Source organism: Staurois parvus, unplaced genomic scaffold (assembly GCF_062004578.1).
Source record: "Staurois parvus isolate SC_StPar_1 unplaced genomic scaffold, SC_StPar_1.0 ptg000122l, whole genome shotgun sequence".
In the NCBI taxonomy this organism is placed as follows: Eukaryota; Metazoa; Chordata; class Amphibia; order Anura; family Ranidae; genus Staurois; species Staurois parvus.
The window spans coordinates 10,324,264-10,343,967 of NW_028317918.1; the positions used below are offsets into that span (position 1 = coordinate 10,324,264).

At 41.2% G+C, this 19,704-nt stretch overlaps 1 long non-coding RNA gene across 2 annotated transcripts in view; it reads right to left on the minus strand.

The window, feature by feature from the left end:
* LOC149467139 (uncharacterized) overlaps positions 1-19,704 on the minus strand; it is a 119,982-nt gene that overhangs the window by 52,925 nt on the left and 47,353 nt on the right. The gene's annotated exons all lie outside the window — the stretch shown is intronic.

A 19,704-nucleotide genomic window follows, 5' to 3' on the forward strand; every position in this document is an offset into this window, starting at 1 on the left:
TGATTATGTTAGTATTTCTGTTTTCAATGGAAATATGTTGTTTTTTTATTGTAGGCCTGTAATTCTTAGGAATAACTCGATGAAATCTGTCAGAACAAGAGTCTAGTAAACGTCCCAGGTATGATAAAATTTGAAACACAAAATCATAAATTATAATATAATAAATAATCATAAAAAATAATATAATAATAATAAATGTAATTCAATAATGTAATAAAACCAAAAACACTGAAATTTGAAACAGATCGCCAAATTCGCACATCACTGAGCTCAGTCGCAAAATCATTTTCAGTGTCTGATGACAAATTTTCCCACAAATCATTATCACTCAATTCTGCAAGTGGTTCTAATTTACTATCGCTGTTCTCTAGCTGGTCTAAAACCGCTTTTGACCTAAAGGGACGCTTTTTGGATGCCATGGACGTTTCTCAGTTTCCAGGCAGAAAGAACAGTAAAAATGCAAGCAGGGTACAGGACAAAGCACTAGGGACAAAATGTATGTGAAATGGTTTGATACAGTCATGAAATACTATCAGATTTTAGTGTATTGAGTGAATGTCAAATTTTTACATTTTTGAAATACCCACCGGTTCCGTCCCCCTTACGTCCAGGTGCTCACAGGGAATGGAACCTGGAAGACGGATGCCGGCATCGGCTGGAGAACATGGCCGGGGACACTGCATGGGGGGACATCGCAGGACCGCAGGACAAGGTAAGTGCTCCAGGGATCCCAGAAAAATGCTGCAGTGTAATCCCAAGTGTAGCTCGGGGTTACCGCTTCTGGTACTGAAAGTTATCCCCGAGCTACACTCGGGAATTTCACCAGAGGGGTTAAAGTTACAAACATAAGTTATAGAATTCCATATTTTGACAATGTAGCGCTACCCTCTAGAGGGCTGCTGTGTTTCTAGATCCCCTAAGCTATGCACAGCCAGGCAACATGCATTTTCCACGCTTGCATTCACAGTCAGTGATCAGTCCATGAACTTGATTTGTGTTATTTTATTAGGGAAAAAACTTGGATAGGATATTAGGGATTATGGGATGCCTGACTTGACTGAATAAATGCACATGGACAGCTTATTTCCTGTTTACAGAAACACATCCTGGACTGTTCTTTTGCTTGAAAGCGGTCAATCTTTGTGGATCAGTAGCAACAGCCCCTTATGGGCTAAGGACCTTGCAAGTCTCATTTAATATCAAGTCAGCTTAAGGGGGCACTGAAAATACAGACAGAAACATATCCCCTTTAGGGATATGTTATGTTGATAAAAATACAATGGAATATTTGAATATAAATTTCAAATAGCGCCCACATTTTATGCACTTTCAAAAACTCATAAGAATCTCTGCAAAGTCCCAGATCTGCCGATAATTTCAGGAATTGGCTCCCAGGCAGAGCCAGTTAGTCTATGGCTATGGCTATCTTCCTTCACCCTCATTGTTTTGTTTTCTTAAAAGATAACTATGACCCTACATGTATATTTGGGTGAAGATTTTGATAAGATGATTCTGCCTAAATCTGGCCATACTGTAGATGGTTTGAATCTTGGCCAGTTAAGCGGGAACAGGTCGAGATTCAATCCATGTATGGGCAGCCTGATTTTACCCAAGTAGATCCATTCAATTGACTTAGGTACAACTAGCATGTCAAATTGCAAGCATGGGATTATTGCCAGTAGCTATAGCCACTAGCAATAATCACTGTGTTCTCTCTTCAGGGATAGCTCCCCACCGGAAGAACACAATAGCTCCAAGGAAGGGATTCCCCCATCAACACTGTTGCAACCCATGGTTGCAGGAAAGAAAATGGCATCCTCTATAACGTGCCTAAAAACGCCTAGTCAATCCACCACTTAAAGGCAACATCAGCTTTAGAACTGAATGAAAACCTGAGCTATAAACCTTTTTTATTAGGAGTATAATAGAGATAGACTTGAATGGATATAAATACAAAAATGTTGTGCTTCCTCTTTAAATATACTGTATATGAACCAACAAAGGTGTAACTGATAACCAAAGTACATAATGTCTTAGTAAATATATAATGATGAAGCAATCAGTAAGAAATAAAATGCATTCATATAAATTAATGTCCCACAATCTCAATTAGCTTGTTCATTTAGGCTTTGGCAATAAAACCTGAAAGCTGGTTGGTTTCTATGCAGAGTTGCACCAGATTTTGCACTGTCCATCTTTAGTAAATAAACCCCTTATATGCCCTGCAAACAATAAAATACTATTGAACAATGTATTTTTGTTGTTTTTTTCCCCTGCCCTTCTTGTCTTTTATGCCGATCTATAAATAACTAGGTGTTGATAGATAATGCTTACCAATTGAACTTGATATAATGGAAATGTATCTGATCCTTACTACTTTTATAAACAATTAATTTAACGTTTTGGGAATCACTGATGTGCTATGCATTAAGGGATAAAAAGGTAAAATCATAAAGTGTCAAATCATGATTTTGATGGAGTGAAGTGAAGTGTATGCGGTCGAATAATATGATAGTATCTCAATTCTATCCCTTTCTTTAGCCATCTTTTCTTGGAATCCCCTAAGTCACTGAAATTTAAAGATCTGAACCCAATTTATCCAGTAACCCAACCCAGAGTGAATCAAGTAAGGGTATTAATAACACAGGGGCAGTGATCTTCAGTCTTGAATGAATTGGGGCTGACTTGGTGGATATGGATAAACCATTATATGGAAAATGATGGTGAATTACATTTGCACCTTTGTGGATGATATAAGGGGAGTCATTTCCCCCCCCCCCCCTTTTTCTCCAGTTATCCCTGCATTCACCTCTCAGGGGATTAATTGGCTGCACCTGTGAAACGGCATGGGAATAAACAATCATTGTATGCAGTAACAATTTTCAGATGCATATATGTAGATTAATATTATGTTGTTATAATATAGAATACTATAACATATGTTTTTAATCATTATAGATAGACCTCTATATTACTTCTAAAAACAGCATCTGCTACAAGGCGCAAAACATGTTAAGTTGCATCCATCCACCGTGGAACCAGCACGAAGATATAAAACACCACCACCATACTAGGGGGATAAAAAAACTGGTCTATGGAGTTTGGGTTTCAAATTTATAAGCTCTAGCATGAATTAGTTCATTTTAAGTGTGTAAATAAGCCCTCAAGTGCTTTTTTTTAGGTATTTACTGTATGTACAAAAAATGTAACTGTTCTAAAAAAAATGCTTTCAGTACACATGTGGTGCCTCAAACATCAGGTTTCCTTCTAGTTCATTTGATTTTTTTTTACTGTTAACAGACATGCACAGAACGTAAATATAAAGTTGCCTGCAAGACTTTTGAAGCACAGAAAAATCAGCTTGTAGTATACAGGTTGATTTACTAAATACAAATGGGTTGTTCATTTTGCAAGATAATCTTCCTCAAGGCTTAATGAATGTGGTGCAAATTCATTTTGCAAAGAATACCCGATTGCATACCAAAGAAATTAAAAACAAAAAACAGCATTTTTGCTTTACTGTGATTGGATGATGGAAATCAGCAGAGCTTCGCCTCATTCACTAAGCTCTAGGGAAAATTCACTTGCATTGTGCTACTTGTGCGGTCTATTTGCCATTAGAGTCAGGTAATAACTCACCAAGGCAATGTCAGTATATAAAACTTTGATTTGCTGCACCACTTTTAAAACACAAGAAAAAACAGCTTGCAATAGCTGTCAGGTCTTGTTGCACAACAAAAAACAGTGGAACAACAATAAATGTATAAAATGAGGATTTCTGCTTTGTGTGGAGACAGAAAATTATTTGACTCACTGCAGAAGGCTGGCTTAAAACAGCTGTCTGGCAATCAATTTAAAACATTGTGACTTCAGTAACTGCATAAAATGACACTTTCTGATTTCTCAAGAGACACATATTGATTTGGCTAGCTGCAACACAAAAATGGTGCATACAACAACTGTATGCTGATGTTTCACAATTCAAAATTATGTGATGAGAGTCATTTTGTAAAATGAGACTTTCAGGTCTGTAAGGGGAAAATTACTTGCAACACTTTTAAAGATATCCTGGCACTAATCTAAACATTTCAGGTAAAATACAGAAAATCAAGTATTTCAAATGCATACCTGCAATGTTTTTCCTTTCCATAAACATGCTAGGAAATTTGACTATTCTAGGAAAGCCAATTCCCTAGTACAGCCCTGCCAACCATGTATGTCACAGCCCTCTCCTCTTCTAGGAGTGTTGAAGTGCTGTCTGTGCTAGCCTAGCTCCTCTGCCCTTCCCCACATCTCCCTGCATAGCCTTTTATGTAGCTACCAGTGGGAAGGAGCAAAGAGGAAAACTATAGATTGTGACTTAAGTGACAGCTCTGCGTCTGCTGGTGCTGCTGACATCACATCCAAGTGGCTGCAGTCAGCAGCAATTTCAGGGCTTTTGGACGTTTACACAAGGTAGTTTTTTAGAGGTAAATCTTATGGAAAGATTTTTGTTAAAATGAATAGTCTGGCTACAGGGTCTCTTTAAAAAATACACATAAAAAGCAGATTGTAACAATGGTCTAGTAATGTTTTATATCTTTATACACTAAAATGTTGTTAAACAGAAAACCTGCGCTTAGAAATTTTAAATCAAATAAAAGGGAGCAGCTAACACCGTGGCAGTGGTAGGCACCACCCTATGCATTTTGTCACACAGAGGACGTTGTCAGGGGCGCGCACTTCCACAGACTGTGGCCATTTTGGTTGGATGAAAGCATTGTATGGACAAGCTGGTTTTTTACCTTTTTGATTGTAAGTGCATTACTGTGAATAAACTGTATTATCTGTTTTAAAATACTACACTATGAGCGGTTACTCTTTCCTTCTGTGGTATTTACTTCGTGGAGAGTTACTTGCCATCTGGGATCTTACTTTTTAGAGAATAGTTTGTATATCATCTGGATCGCCTGTGAGATTTATATGGTACATCTGTTGGGCCTGATATCTGCTTCATTTGACCAATCCTCTGGGTGGTCAAATCTTCCGGTAAGAGGGTGAGTGATTGGGTGAAAGGTGACGGACTCTCTCTATCCTTTGGTCTCTGGTTCACTAAGCACCAACATTTCCGGATCATATGGACTTTTATACAGACTTTTATTTAATGTGTATTATTGGCACATAATTATTCCACTTTGGGGGGGGTGGATATTATTATTCATCATTACTAAAATGTTTTTATATGGTATTGTTAATATGGCATTATTACTGTAATTGTTGTTCATATACATGAGAGTATACGTGCCTTACTATTTTGTGTGTATCTCCTGTATGGATGCTCGAAGTTATTGTTTTTTTAGTGAGTGACAAATTCTCATACTAGTTCATATACTTATTTGTCTTCAGTTCTTACTCATGCGCCAATTGAGTATGATAGTAAGCTGTCCACCTAGCCTAGCAACATAAACAGCACACAAAAAATGCAAAGTCTGCTTATGGCCTGAGTGTACTAATGTGTAGAGATTCAGGTTGAGACTAAATTAAATAGATGTTTGGTCTAACTGTACTTCAGGCTGCAGCAAGAAGTGAAAGATTTATGAGTGGTGTTACTACTGCTGCCAAATGTGATAGTTTCTGACTCAGGCTAGTTAAGGAGTCATTGGCCTTTGAGGTCTGGTATGGCCTTGAAGAGGGAACCCTTGAAAAGAAAAAAGCAGAAAAAAAAGCATTGGGTTCCCCCTAAAATCTATACAATGACCTTACCTGAGCATGAAACCTCATGGAATAAATATGGACATGACCATATTTGGTCTACAACATCAGCGAGTATACCTACCCCTTTGTTTACAATCGGCAGTCAGCTAGGGATTTGTAATTTGCAGTGAGCAGCCGATTCAGAATCCAAGCTTTGGTAAAGTTCAGTGAGCGTACCTCAAATGGCTCATCACTACTAATGAGAGCAACATATTCAACTTATGGACAACTGTGTAAGGCCAGTCAAGTTTCAGGTTTAATTTTTAGCCCTTCCCTACTTCCATTCCCTGCAACATGCTAAAAATGGCAGTTACATTTAGATCCTATGCTTTTAGATGTGGAAAAATCCCTCACTCCTGAACATTGCTTGCTTCTAAAATTAGGTGGGCCCTCTGGAGACTCATTACAAAGCTTGATAAAATAAAGAATATTTATGTACCAAAGGAAAGAAGCAAAAACATGTCAAACCAGTGAATGAAATAAGAAGAGAGAACACAGCTAAGAAATATATTAGATGACCTTTCACTCAGTAAAAAGTAGACTAAAACATCTGATTGAACTGAAAACAACAGTGGTTTGACAACAATTGTAATATACAGCTTTTCTTCACTTTTGTATGACTACTTCAAAAATTAAACTGTTATCAACCATCTAAATACTTTCATTCAAAATGTATTAGTATACTGTATAATGATATTGTTTTTTTTCCAATTGTTCCTAAACCATAAGGGTATACTGTACTGTATATGCTCTGGTTTGTACCTGATATACTATATTTAGTACACCACAGGTAAAGTAAATATTATTTCTAAATCTGGTTGGTTGGTTGGTTGGTTGGTTGGTATGTACTTTTGTTCATGTGTTGAATGTGTTACTTCTCATTGTATACCATTGATTATTTTACAGTCTTCATAATCAATTGCCCTCCAAAGTCTATCCACATCTAAAGTTGGTACTAATGTAGTGCTCACCCCGGGAGGTGTTGCTGAGAATAGACAAAGTAATATTTAGGCTGCTAGTTAGACAAACACAGTCTCACACACACCAATAATTCAGGCTAGGTCTAAGGGATGTCTTTTAGTATTCACTGCTTAAGAACTTCAACAGGAAAGGAGTTTAGGGTCACTGGATCCAACACGATCAGTAACAACAATTGGAGGACAAACCTCTCTCTAATCTTGCAAAACCAGCTTTTCTGGGGGTAGCAGGGAATGGCTAGTGTATCTAGGATCCTACAGCAGTAGTCCATAAAACCACTTCTGGCACTTACTGTAGTTCCCTTATGGCACTTGCAAAGCTCTTCATCCCAAGAAGGTCTTTACTTACAGTATTCCAGAAGCTGTCTGCCACCCAGCATCTGCAGGTAGAGCCTAAGTGATGGAGATTAACTAGATCCTTTTCCAGATCCAGACTGCAGTGCAGCATCAGCCAGGAAATGTAATCCCCCTAGCAAACCTCCCGGGTCCTCAGCCCAGAAGCTTTGAGACCAAGACTGCAGTTTCTTGTCTTAATGGAGCTCTCTCTAGAGGCAGCAGCCCCAAGAGATCTGAGGTGTCTGTAAAAAGAGAAAAATGGGGGGAGATGTCTTAAAGCTAGATGATACAGGTGGGGCACTGCTGGTCTAGAATTTGCACCAGGGACCACTCAGGTTTAACTGTTATCTGAAGATCCTGACCTTGTGTGTGTGCCCCTTAAAAATTAGTGAGTGGGCAATGGCTTGTTTTATGTATTAATTTCTTTGCTTTGTGATATGTTTCTTTACTATATTTACTATAGCATGAGTATGACGCATTATGGATTTGTTTATTCTGCTGTTATCAACAGTTTTTAATGAACTTCTGACACATTCAATAATAAATAATCCGATAAAGCATCTCTGATGGGGAAGAGAACTGCTTTGTTTACTAACAGTCCTCCTCCCTGTCAGCTCGGGCACACTGTTGTGGATGACTGTGCACAACAGAGCAGTATGATTACAGTAAAGCCCACAGACACTGCCCCCTATGTAAAACACACCTTGCACACAATTAACCCTTTGATCGCACCTCATGTTAACCCCTTCCTGCCCAGTGCCATTAGTACAACGCCAGTGCTCTTTTTTTAGCACTGATCACTGTATTGGTGTCACTGTGGATTTCAGTGACACCAAGTCAGTTCCCCCCCCAGTGTCAGAATGCCTGCCAAAGTCCCATAGTCCCACTATAAGTCGCTGATCGCCTCCATTACTAGTAAAAAATAAATAAATTCTGGTATCTATGCCGCCATTTGTAAACGCTATAACTTTCACGTATACCAATTAATTTGCACGTATTGTGATTTTTTTTTTAGCAAAGACATATAGCAGAATACATTTTGGCATAAATTTATGATGAAATTTGATTTTTTATATTGTTTTTACTGGACATGTTTAATTGCAAAAAGTAAAAAATATTGTTTTTTATCAAAATTGTTAGTCTTTTTTTTATAGCGCAAAAAAAACACAGAAGGGATCAAATACCACTGAAAGAAAGCTCAATTCATGGGAAAAAAAGGACGTAAATTTCATTTGGGTGCAGCGTTGCATGACCGCGCAATTGTCAGTTAAAGTAACACAATGCAGTAACGTAAAAAATGGCCTGGTCGGGAGGGCAAGTGGTTAATCTCCTGGAGTCTGGAAAAGCTGTCAGAAGTGACTCATACAAATACCAGAGGAAGGAGGCAGTAGAGAGAGAAATCACACTTTGAATAGCGACAAGTACACGCTATAGAAGGATGTGTTTTGTTCATATTTCATGTCTGAGGTTTACAATCACTTTAGAATAACTGGTAACAGATCATTTCAGCCTATCAAAGGCCAACCTTCAAACATGTTAATAACCACACTGGTTTGCTTCTGGCATGATTCTTAACATACGCAATCATCCTAAAAGCTCTGTGACCAAAAGCAAAATTAAATGTTGGGGATTAGTAAAGCAGCTGGGAGAGGGAAGAGTTGGAGCTTCCCTTTCACTAAATGGACTCCTGAAATTCACTTTTAAAACAAAGAATTACCATGTCAACATAATTACATCCAATGAGAATTTTGATTTTTGTTTTGACTGATATTCTATAAGCTTAAAAAGCTGAAAACAATGTGTTGTAATCTTAACAAATCCATTCACTTCCCATCTACAGCTACATCATCTGAATGAGATTTATTATTTTCCTTATTTTATTTTCTTCTAAAAGTTTTGTGAGTGATGAGGTTTAACCTGCACTGTAAAGACGTGTCTTTGAAATAAATTGTGTTTGTTCAATTGCTTAACAACAATCAGAAATAACATTTTGAAAGTGATTTTAATTATACTTGAGTGCCTCTTGATTTGAAGGTCTCATTATCAAGATATAGTTATGTGATAATTTAAATGCTTGTACAAGTATTCCAAGCAAACATACTAATAAAAAAAGATTTACTGACTGGAACATATCTTTCCTAATTTTTGTTACTGAACCCTACAAACTTGAAATAAGCATCTTTGTGGTCCCTATTGATGTTACAGATCACCATCCATATGTTATGTTCCTAAAGCCCATATATTAGCCTTCGACCTTTAATATAAAATAGGGATGCACCAATACCTATAACAGTATCAGTATTGGTACCAATACTAGGCATTTGCATGAGTATAGTACTACCTGAAACTGATACCAGAAGTGATGTCAGCGTGGAGGCAGAGTGGGCTATGTTCACCCCATTACATGTCCCTCGCTGACTGTTGTTAATGTCCCTTGCTGATTGCTTTACATGTCCCTCTTTGACTGCTGTACATGTCCCTTGCTGATTGCTTTACATGTCCCTCTCTGACTGCTGTACATGTCCCTTGCTGACTGCTGTACTTCTGGCAGTCCTGTTATATGTCTCTTGCTGTACTTATATCACTGAGTCCTGTTACATGTCTTCTGCTGTACTTCTGTTGGTGTGTCCTCAGTGCTGTTACATGTCCCATGCTGTACTTATATCACTGAGTCCTGTTACATGTCTCCTGCTGTACTTCTGTTGGTGTGTCCTCAGTGCTGTTACATGTCCCATGCTGTACTTATATCACTGAGTCCTGTTACATGTCTCCTGCTGTACTTCTGTTGGTGTGTGCAGTTACATGTCTCCTGCTGTACTTCTGTTGGTGTGTGCAGTTACATGTCTCCTGCTGTACTTCTGTTGGTGTGTGCAGTTACATGTCTCTTGCTGTACTTCTGGAACTGAGTCTTATTACATGTCTCTTGCTGTACTTCTATTGGTGAGTCCTGTTACATGTCTCTTGCTGTACTTCTATTGGTGAGTCCTGTTACATGTCCCTTGCTGTACTTCTGGAACTGAGTCCTGTTACATGTCCCTTGCTGTACTTCTGGAACTGAGTCTAATTACTGTACATGTCTCTTGCTGTACTTTTATTGGTGAGTCCTGTTACATGTCTCTTGCTGTTCTTCTGGAACTGAGTCCTGTTACATGTCCCTTTCTGTACTTCTGGAACTGAGTCTTATTACATGTCTTTTGCTGTACTTTTATTGGTGAGTCCTGTTACATGTCCCTTGCTGTACTTCTGGCGGTGAGTCCTGTTACATGTCTATTGCTGTACTTCTGGAACTGAGTCATGTTCCATATCCCTTGCTGTACTTCTAGAACCGAGTCCTGGTACATGTCTCTTGCTGTACGTCTGGTGGTGAGTCCTGTTATATGTCCCTTGCTGTACTTCTGGCAGTGAGTCCTGTTATATGTCCCTTGCTGTACTTCTGGCAGTGAGTCCTGTTCAGGGGCGGACTGACCATTTGGAAACTCGGGCACTGCCCGAGGGCCCAGGGTCAGTAGGGGGCCCCATGAGATGCCCCTGGTACCTTTTTCATAGGCTTTTTTGAGTTTGGGCAAGGGCACAGGGGCCCCATGATCCCCTATTGCCCATGGGCCCCATGAGTTGTCAGTCCGCCCCTGGTCCTGTTATATGTCCCTTGCTGTACTACTGGTGGTGAGTCCTGTTACATGTCCCTTGCTGTACTTCTGGCATTGAGTCCTGTTATATGTCCCTTGCTGTACTTCTTGCAGTGAGTCCTGTTATATGTCCCTTGCTGTACTTCTGGTGGTGAGTCCTGTTACATGTCCCTTGCTGTACTTCTGGCAGAGAGTCCTGTTATATGTCCCTTGCTGTACTTCTGGCAGTGAGTCCTGTTATATGTCCCTTGCTGTACTTCTGGCAGTGAGTCCTATTACATATCCCTTGCTGTACTTCTAGAACTGAGTCCTGTTACATGTCTGTTGCTTTTTATGGCGGTGGCATCACCTCATTCATGTACACAGTGTTTAATAATTTAAACATGTTCTGTGAAATTTAAGCTTTCATAACATTTTGACAAGCAAATAAAAATGTTTTTTTTGTTTCATACATATAAAGAAACAGTAATAATTTTTCATTAGTCGAAATCTTTCACATGACACTAAAAATAGGTATCAGTAATTGGTATCAGCGAGTACTTGAGGAAAAGTATCGGTACTCATACTTGAACTTAAAAAGGTTGCATTGGTGCAATATGTCTGCCTATTTTGCATAACAGAAACAAGAAACTGTAAAAACAGATGTGAAGGAGTAGGGATCAGTGTCAGTTTCAGGTTTATCTCATACAACTCATGCAACCCAAACTGTTTATAGTCCACCAAATGGGAGAACTAACTGGACAGATTAGGTCAATTCCCCATCCCGCCTATACCTCTGGCTGTTGCAGAGCCTGAGCTATCCTGTCTGAACCTCTGGTGGTATTACTACCACCACTAAATGACAGCTTCTGGTCACCCACTGGCTTGTTTCAAAATATAAACAAGCTGGCGGGCAATTCATGTGATATCATTGACCAAACATAGCAATTTTTGGCCAATGATCTCAGTCAGCATTCCCAAGCATTTTTTTGACCTTCAGCAGTTGGTGGGAAAGGGCTGTCATGGAATGGGTCATTGTGTTTTGTCATGTCATGTGTTTTGTTTGTCATTCAGATGTCGTTTGTCATGACATGATGATGATGATGTTGTTGAGTGCATGTGCCTTGGAATAGTTCAGGAGAAAAGGTATAGATGATCATGTTTATTTCTTTCCTAGCCAGACAGGTTATATTCCTGGATGCGAATCTGGTATGCATTTTAGGGGGGCTCCATGTCTCTTTTGTGTTGTTTTTATGCCTGGGGCCACCCTCTTTATCCATATCATACCCTTTTCCTCTAGGTAAGGGTCTAGTATAGATTTTGAGGGGGATCCAGTACCTTTTTTATCTTAAGAGAAAGTACAGGTTGTTTGACAAAAATGTGCCTCAAGTTTGAAATGTTAGCCTGCCATGCTGCTTGCGGGGTCATTCTGCACCACCCCAATAGTACCACATACCCCTTTGACATCTCATTGTTCAGTTCAATCCTCATTACTGAACCAGGTTATAACTAGGGATGAATCAAACTGTACTGGGTTCAGTTCAAGCAGTGTTTGTCTCACTTCAAAAGTATTATCATGTGTAAAGATCTTCTGTGCAATCGATTGCATTGCATATAATGGTTTGTTAGTTTAAGTACATTAGCTAGTTAGTTAGTTAGATAGTTAGTTTAAGTGACGGTTTGTCAGTTAAGTATGTAATCAATGTGCCAGTGACAGCGTCGGTTGCTAGGGATGCAGCCGGTGCCAGCACTGACTTTCCTTAGGAGCCATTGATAGCAGGACAGCAGCAACTGTCATATATAGAAGCCATAAAAATACCATTTCTATATATGATACTTGGTTCCCAACGAACGGAGAAAAACTAGCAAACGTTTGGGCATTTAACCGAACGCCTGAACAGCCAAAGTTTTGTCACAACCATTTGCTCATTCATAGTTATAATATAATTTGTTCATTTTCAGCCCCCTCAATCAATTGCATTACATATAATGGTTTGTTAGTTTAACCATTAAGTCAGATATCCAATGAATGAGATACAAAATGGCCAAACTACATGTTTGGCCGTGTATAGAATATGCTGATATGAGAAACATGTACATTTATCACCTAAACACACATTTTACACTGCCAGTTAGACAAAAATAAACTATGGCTAGAACAAATTTTAAAAGATCTAAAAAATCGGGCAGCACAGTGGCTAGCACTTCCGCCTGGCAGTACTAGAGTCTCTGGTTCGAATCCCAGCCACGGCACCACCTACCTGGAGTTTGAATGTTCTCCCTGTGCCTGTGTGGTTTTCCTCCAGGTACTCTGGTTTCCTCCCACCCTCCAAACACATGTGGGTAGGTGAATTGGTTCCTGTCTAAATTGGCCCTAGTATGTGTATGTATGAATGTGAGTTAGGGACCTTAGATTGTACACCCCTTGAGGGTTAGGGACTGATGTGAATGTACAATATATATGTGTAAAGTGCCACGTAAATGGATGGTGCTATATAAGTACCTGGAATAAATAAATAAATGAAATTGGTGGGTTGGCATAGAAAGAGACACCAGTGCTCAGAGTGGGGCATTTTGTTCTAAATATGAGAGCTTCCCACTAAGGGCTTCCTGGTTGCTATGATGCACCTGTCCATTGGTGCCATAGCAATAAATGAGTCATCCCTGACACACAAATTTACCTCACCCCCTCAGTCTCCGCCCACATCACCCACCTCCTAAATGACATATCAGACTGGATGTCGCTCCACTTCCTCAAGTTAAACCTTTCCAAAACCGAGCTCCTAGTTTACCCCCCAGCCCACGCCCCACCCCCCCATCCTGCCTATCATGACCAACAACGCCACCAGCAATCCCACCCAGCAAGCCAAAGTCCTAGGTGTCACCCTGGACTCAAAACTTTCCTTCCAACCTCATGTCCAATCACTAGCAAATTCATGCAGGCTCCACCTCCGCAACATCTCCAAGATACGTACTTTGCTAACCCTAGACACCACTAAACAACTCATACACTCCCTTATTATCTCACGCCTAGACTACTGCAACTCCCTTCTCACCGGCCTACCCCAACGCAGGCTATCCCCGCTTCAGTCTATCCTGAACTCAGCGGCTAGACTAATCCACCTCACCAACCGCTCCACTTCTGCCACCCCCCTCTGCCTATCCCTTCACTGGCTCCCGATTGCCCAACGCATTAAATTCAAATTACTAACTCTGACATACAAAGCCATCCATAACACTGGCCCAAACTACCTCACTGACCTGATACCCAAATACCACCCTACCCGCACCCTTCGCTCCTCACAAGACCTCCTACTTTCTAGCTCCCTGGTCTCCTCCTCCCACGCCCGACTGCAGGACTTCGCCAGGACTTCCCCCAACCTCTGGAACTCCCTACCCCAATCCATCAGACTGTCACCTACCCTCCTCACCTTCAGGCGCTCCCTGAAAACCCACCTCTTCAGGGAAGCCTACCCCACCCTCACCTAACAGCCGTTCTCCTTCATTCCTCCTACCACTCCATCCCCCACAGCCACTTCCTCCTGTACCTCTACCCCCTCCCTCCTAGATTGTAAGCTTGAAAGAGCAGGGCCCTCGAACCCCTCGTGTATTGTCTTGTTACGGTATTGTCTCATGTACTGTCCCCCCACTTTATTGTACAGCGCTGAGCAAACCTATTGGCGCTATATAAACACTATATAATAATAATAATAATACAGCTGCTGGCTGGGAGATTCCCTGTCTGGCAAATGCAAGTAAAAAAAGGGGTGGGAGGATGGTGACATCATTACCCAAACACGGCAATGGGCACATTTGGACAATGATGTCACCAGCATCCCCACCACTTTGTATATTTTCAGTTGTCTCCTGGCTGGCAGCTGATTGGGGTCAGGAATCTGTTGCTGTCGGCTGCACAGCCAGCAGTGTCCAACTACCCTGTTTCCCCTAAAATAAGACCTACCCAGAAAATAAGACCTAGTGCTATTTTTGGGAATTGCTAAAGTATAAGACCTACCCTGAAAATAAGACCTAGTTGTGATCAGGGCTTTTTTTCAGCTGGAACATGGCGGAACGCTATTCCGCCACCTCTGGCACTGGCCCTGCGCACACCCATATCTAATGTCTCTTATAAACACAGAAGCGTGGCTGAAGTGACAGCACCATCTGCTCCCACAGTACCTCCCTACCTCTGTACTCACTGTGGGACAGGGAAGGAACAGATATCTGTGGGTGCAGTATGCAGTGTGTTTAGGGGTGGGGCATCTCCTCCTGCAGCCTAATGCATGGAAGCCGATGCCCCAGGGGTGATCACCGACCAGTGGGGAAGAGGCAGAGCGGTGAGTAAGTGCGCTTGGTGCACTGTGTGGGAAGATAGGACCTGAAACGGGAGTTACAATTGAGAGGGGCCGGCTGCTGACAGCTGTGTTTTGCAAAGCTGGCTAACCATATGAGGGCAGTGGAGGGGGAGGTGGGGGGTGTGCAAAGGTGAGCTGCAGTCAGGTGTTGCAGAGGTTAATTGAGTCAGGTGAGTTGCAGACAGGGTGCATAGGTAAGCTGCAGCTGAGGGGGGGGGGGGTGCAGAGGTGAGCTGAGCTGCAACCCACCTTTGCACCCCCCAGCCATAGCTCAGCTCTGCACCCCCTGGCCACAGCTCAGCTCTGCACCCCCTGGCCACAGCTCACCTCTGCATTCTCCATCTGCAACTCACCCCTGCACCCTGTCTGTGGCTCATATCTGCACCCTGTCTGAAACTCACCTGTCAAGTCTCCCCTGCAACACCTGACTGCAGCTCACAACTGTCATCAATCGTCCCTCTCCAGAGTAACCCTCATCCACAACTGCCTGCAGCTCACCTCTGCACCCCCTGTCCACACCTGGACATTTAAAAAATAAGAACTACCCCGAAAATAAGAACTAGTGTGTTTTTTTGAGCCAAAAAAATATAAGACAGTGTCTTATTTTTGGGGAAACACGGTAGCAAGGGGCTGAACATGTACTGAGGGCAGAGGGTAAATGATATAGCCACTCCAACCTCAGTGCCACCCTTCTCCATGCAGCAGATTCATGTGCCCGCTCCCAACAGGTACATTTATCTGTCATTAGCACCAAATGCTGTTGTGCAGAGGAGTGTCAGAATTCTAAAGAGTGTCTGTGACATGCTTTATGATTTCCAGTGACAAGGTTTATTGAGACAGGACTTTCTGGAAGATGAGCCTACTATACAAGCACAACTTTAACAAATGACCTCTTTAGCATTTAGTAATACTGTCTATTAGAATGTCACCTGTCAGAGATAACTGTGTGTTAATAATGGGCAATGTCCAAGTGCATTTTAATTACTGGTAAATCTTTGCAAACAGCTTGGTAAAATGACAGTCTTGAGACTTAATACAATCCAGCTGAACAACTCCTGTTCACTTTACGTGTTAAAAGCTGCTCCCAATTTGTCTGCATCATTTATTTGGCATTGAGAGCATTCTGTTACTGTGCTCGACCTATTTTTCTGATCCACTAACACCTCAGTTGTTTAAATTTACTAACCCAACTGTAACATCCCTGTTTTCTCACAACTGCAATTACCGAGGAAACCCACAGGGAACATAGAAAGCAATGTCCTCTATCACAAATAACCCTAATCAGGATTCGTAATTAATCTGTGAGATTGTTCTGTATTGACTTTAATGTTTGATGGAGGATTTTTAGCCATAAGCCCATCAGTAAGACTCACACATCTTCCTGTTAGCACAGGAGACTGATTGTAATGGCGTCGTCTTGTACTTCTTATTTACAATCCTAATCACATCATTGATTTCAGTAATCTTTCTGCAGGAAGAGTGGTTATTAATTCTCTTAAAGCCAAGATCTCTCTTTTTTTGACTTTGTAAACCAAGATAAAGAAAATTAAGCTGAGTAATCCTACTCCAGAGATCCTTTAGGGTGGCTAAATCCTCAACAAGGTTTTAGATAGAAGATGCAAGCCTGTCACAATGCCCAGCAACGCCTGATGGCATAAGACTAAGACCTTTCATGTGAGATTTAACTACAGTGGAACGTTTCAATCAGCTGACATGCTGGATTTCAAGCAAAAGTTGGCAAATAAAGTCAGCTGACTAGAAATCTATCTACACATGAAATGGTTTATTTGAAAAAATTAGAGATGATCTGATCTGTTTTCAGTGTGTAACTAATCTAGTTATTTTAGAAAATGTCTTTTTTTCTCAGCAGATTACACAGTACTTATTTGCCTCAAAATACACGTGTGTGTAACGTGTGGATGATCATGCAATTCATGAATTCTAATATTATGAGCACCAATGACCCAGTCTATCCATATTTGCTCTAAAACTACAGATTTTTGTGGATTCTCTAGCATTATAATAAACTAGCAAAGATGTCAATTACAGCACTTGCCAGATCTGTTCTGCATCCTGTGATCTGCAAGAATCCCTGTTCACTTGTCCCCAGTCATATAAGTCAGACGATAAATATTCTGCTAATGTGCCCTTTTCGTCTTCCTCCCTTGGGGTGCATAACAACTGTGTTTTTATTGCCCACATTCTTGGTGCTGCTACCCCCCCCCCCCCCATCCCCTTATGTAATTTAAAATGTTCCTGGCCAGTCCAGTCATTTACTCTGGGCCTGCTAGTGCCCTCTTTTCTTTCCTTCTCCCCTCTCAAGTGTACATAGTAGTCTTTTTTTTGGCCTGATAATGCACTCTTATCCTCAAGGGCACATAACAGCCATTTATTTTGGACCTGTTAATGTGCCCTTTTCCTTAGCAGCCACTTTTTATACTGTGCTGCTCATGTTCCCTTTTCCTCCTCCTCTTCTTCAAGGGTGCAGAGCAGCCACTTGCCTTTCTGGTCCTGCTCGAGTACCCCTTTCCACCTTCTCTGCTAATTTCACATATTCCAGTCAATTGGCTATGAAGAATTGGTGGAATGTTTTTGAGGCAGCTATCCCTAGTTCACAGACCTTTGCTATTGTAGAAGCAGAAAAACATTTTCACACAATCACACCCATGCTCATCATCTTCATGCCAGCTTTTCCTGATACTCTATTTATGTCTTTTTGTGGCCTATGCTACAGCACAGTGTCAGGTACTCAGTCACTAATTTTTGCCCAGAAGGCAAAAGGTCAACCCAGAAGCCTATAGGTCAGCTGCCACTACTTTGTATAGAAGGCCATTCCTACCTTCCACCAGCATGTGAATTGCCCAGAGGCAGAAGGTTGCAGGTGGAGGTGGATTGGAGTGCTGGAGTTGAGAAGGATAAGAATGGTTGGGGCGATGGTGGTAAGAAGGAAGAGGAGTGTTGGGGTGCTGGCAGTAATGAGAAGTGTTGAGGTGCTAACAGTGGGGAAGAGAAGAGCTGAGGTACTGGCAGGGAGGAGGAGGAAACTGGTGGGAGGCTTTAAGGGGAGCATTTTACTTCTCCCTTATACATGAGGAAAATCTTGGGAGATCTACTGCCACCATCCAAGGGCGAGCCTAAAATGTTCCATCCTGAAGAGGCAGTGCAGAGAAACTCGTTACTGCAATCCTGCTGGTGATCCCTTGTAACTCGTTACTGCAATCCTGCTGGTGATCCCTTGTACTGGGGGCATAGCTGCAGGGGAAGCCTTCACTTATTGGATGTCTGCTCTTTACCAACTTGGAAAAAGCAGGCAGTGGCAAGTGGAAATATAAAATCATGTTGCCTCCATGTCCTGTGAGGAGGAAGAGAGAGAGAGCAGTGGCACTGCTTTTAGGTACAGCGCTGGATCAAAATAGGCTAACTTAAGTATAAAGGGGGCTGGGGCAAGCTTACCATGGAAAGGTTATTTTTTGCCTTAAAGCAGAGAATGCTTTAAGGTAAATAAACCTCAAATGTTTAAAACCCCTTTATTTAAAATAATAATAAGCATTTAGGTTTAAAACATAGCCCAAAAAAATATTTGGTTCAGCTTTATACATTCAATGTGTGAAAAAATGGACTACAATGAGATCAAAAGCAATCAAAAGAGATCAAAAAATAAAAGCAAAACTAGTTAACATCAAATATTAATAAACTAATGGTTATATTGAGCTGAATATAACAGAACAACATATATTGCTGCACAGTTATACACATCAGAACAAAAATCTTGCTCTCTGTTAATAATGTAGCTGAGGGATGAAAACATAACCTTGCCCAGAGGTAATCAATGGACTCACCTACAGTATTTATCAAAGGGTTTGGACTTAAATCGTGGGTATACTTATCTGTATGTGTAAAAAGACAAGAAAAGATATGGTCTGTCAGCATGCCAATAGCTAAAGATAAAAGCACTAATAGTTTCTGAGCATGGCTGCTGAAAATGGATTACTACCAGTCCTTCTGTACAGGGTCCAGGCCAGCAGGAGGAACCAGGCAACAAGGGGGAATTGGATGTGGGCAGGGAGGGTAATCATTGTGGCAGGGGAGCAATTACAGAAACTGATCGCCTGTATGGCTCTCTCTGCAGCAGCTGAAAGCTGGAATCCCTCCTGTCGGCTTTCAGCTGCTGCAGAGAGAGAGAGACATACAGGGGATCAGTTCCTTTAATTTATCCTCTGCCATAGCAATCACCTTCCCTGCAGATTCACCTTCCCCTTCACATTTGATTCCTCCCTGCTGCCTGTGCCCCCCCTTCTTCCACGCAGTGCTTCCGTCATCCATCCTCTCCATCCCACCAGCTGCTGCGGGCACACAAGCATCTCTTCAGGATGGAGGGGGAGAGGGCCGTAAATACATAATTTATACCAGCCTCTTCCTTTTCTGAATGAACACAGTGAATGATCAGGACGATCACTCAGTGTGTTCATTCATAACTACAGTACAGCAAATTGTGTTTACAATGGTTCCATTTATAAATGTATTTTTAACTATCCGTAGCAAAAGTTGGCAAATTTACAACTCTGACCCTTATCCTTCTAAAGGTATATCACTATTTTACAATTTATTGCAGGATAAACTTAGTTTCCCAAAATCATTCCCATTCATGAAATGGGAAGCTGATCAGGGGGTAAACCACTCGTCAGTCCAATGGAGATC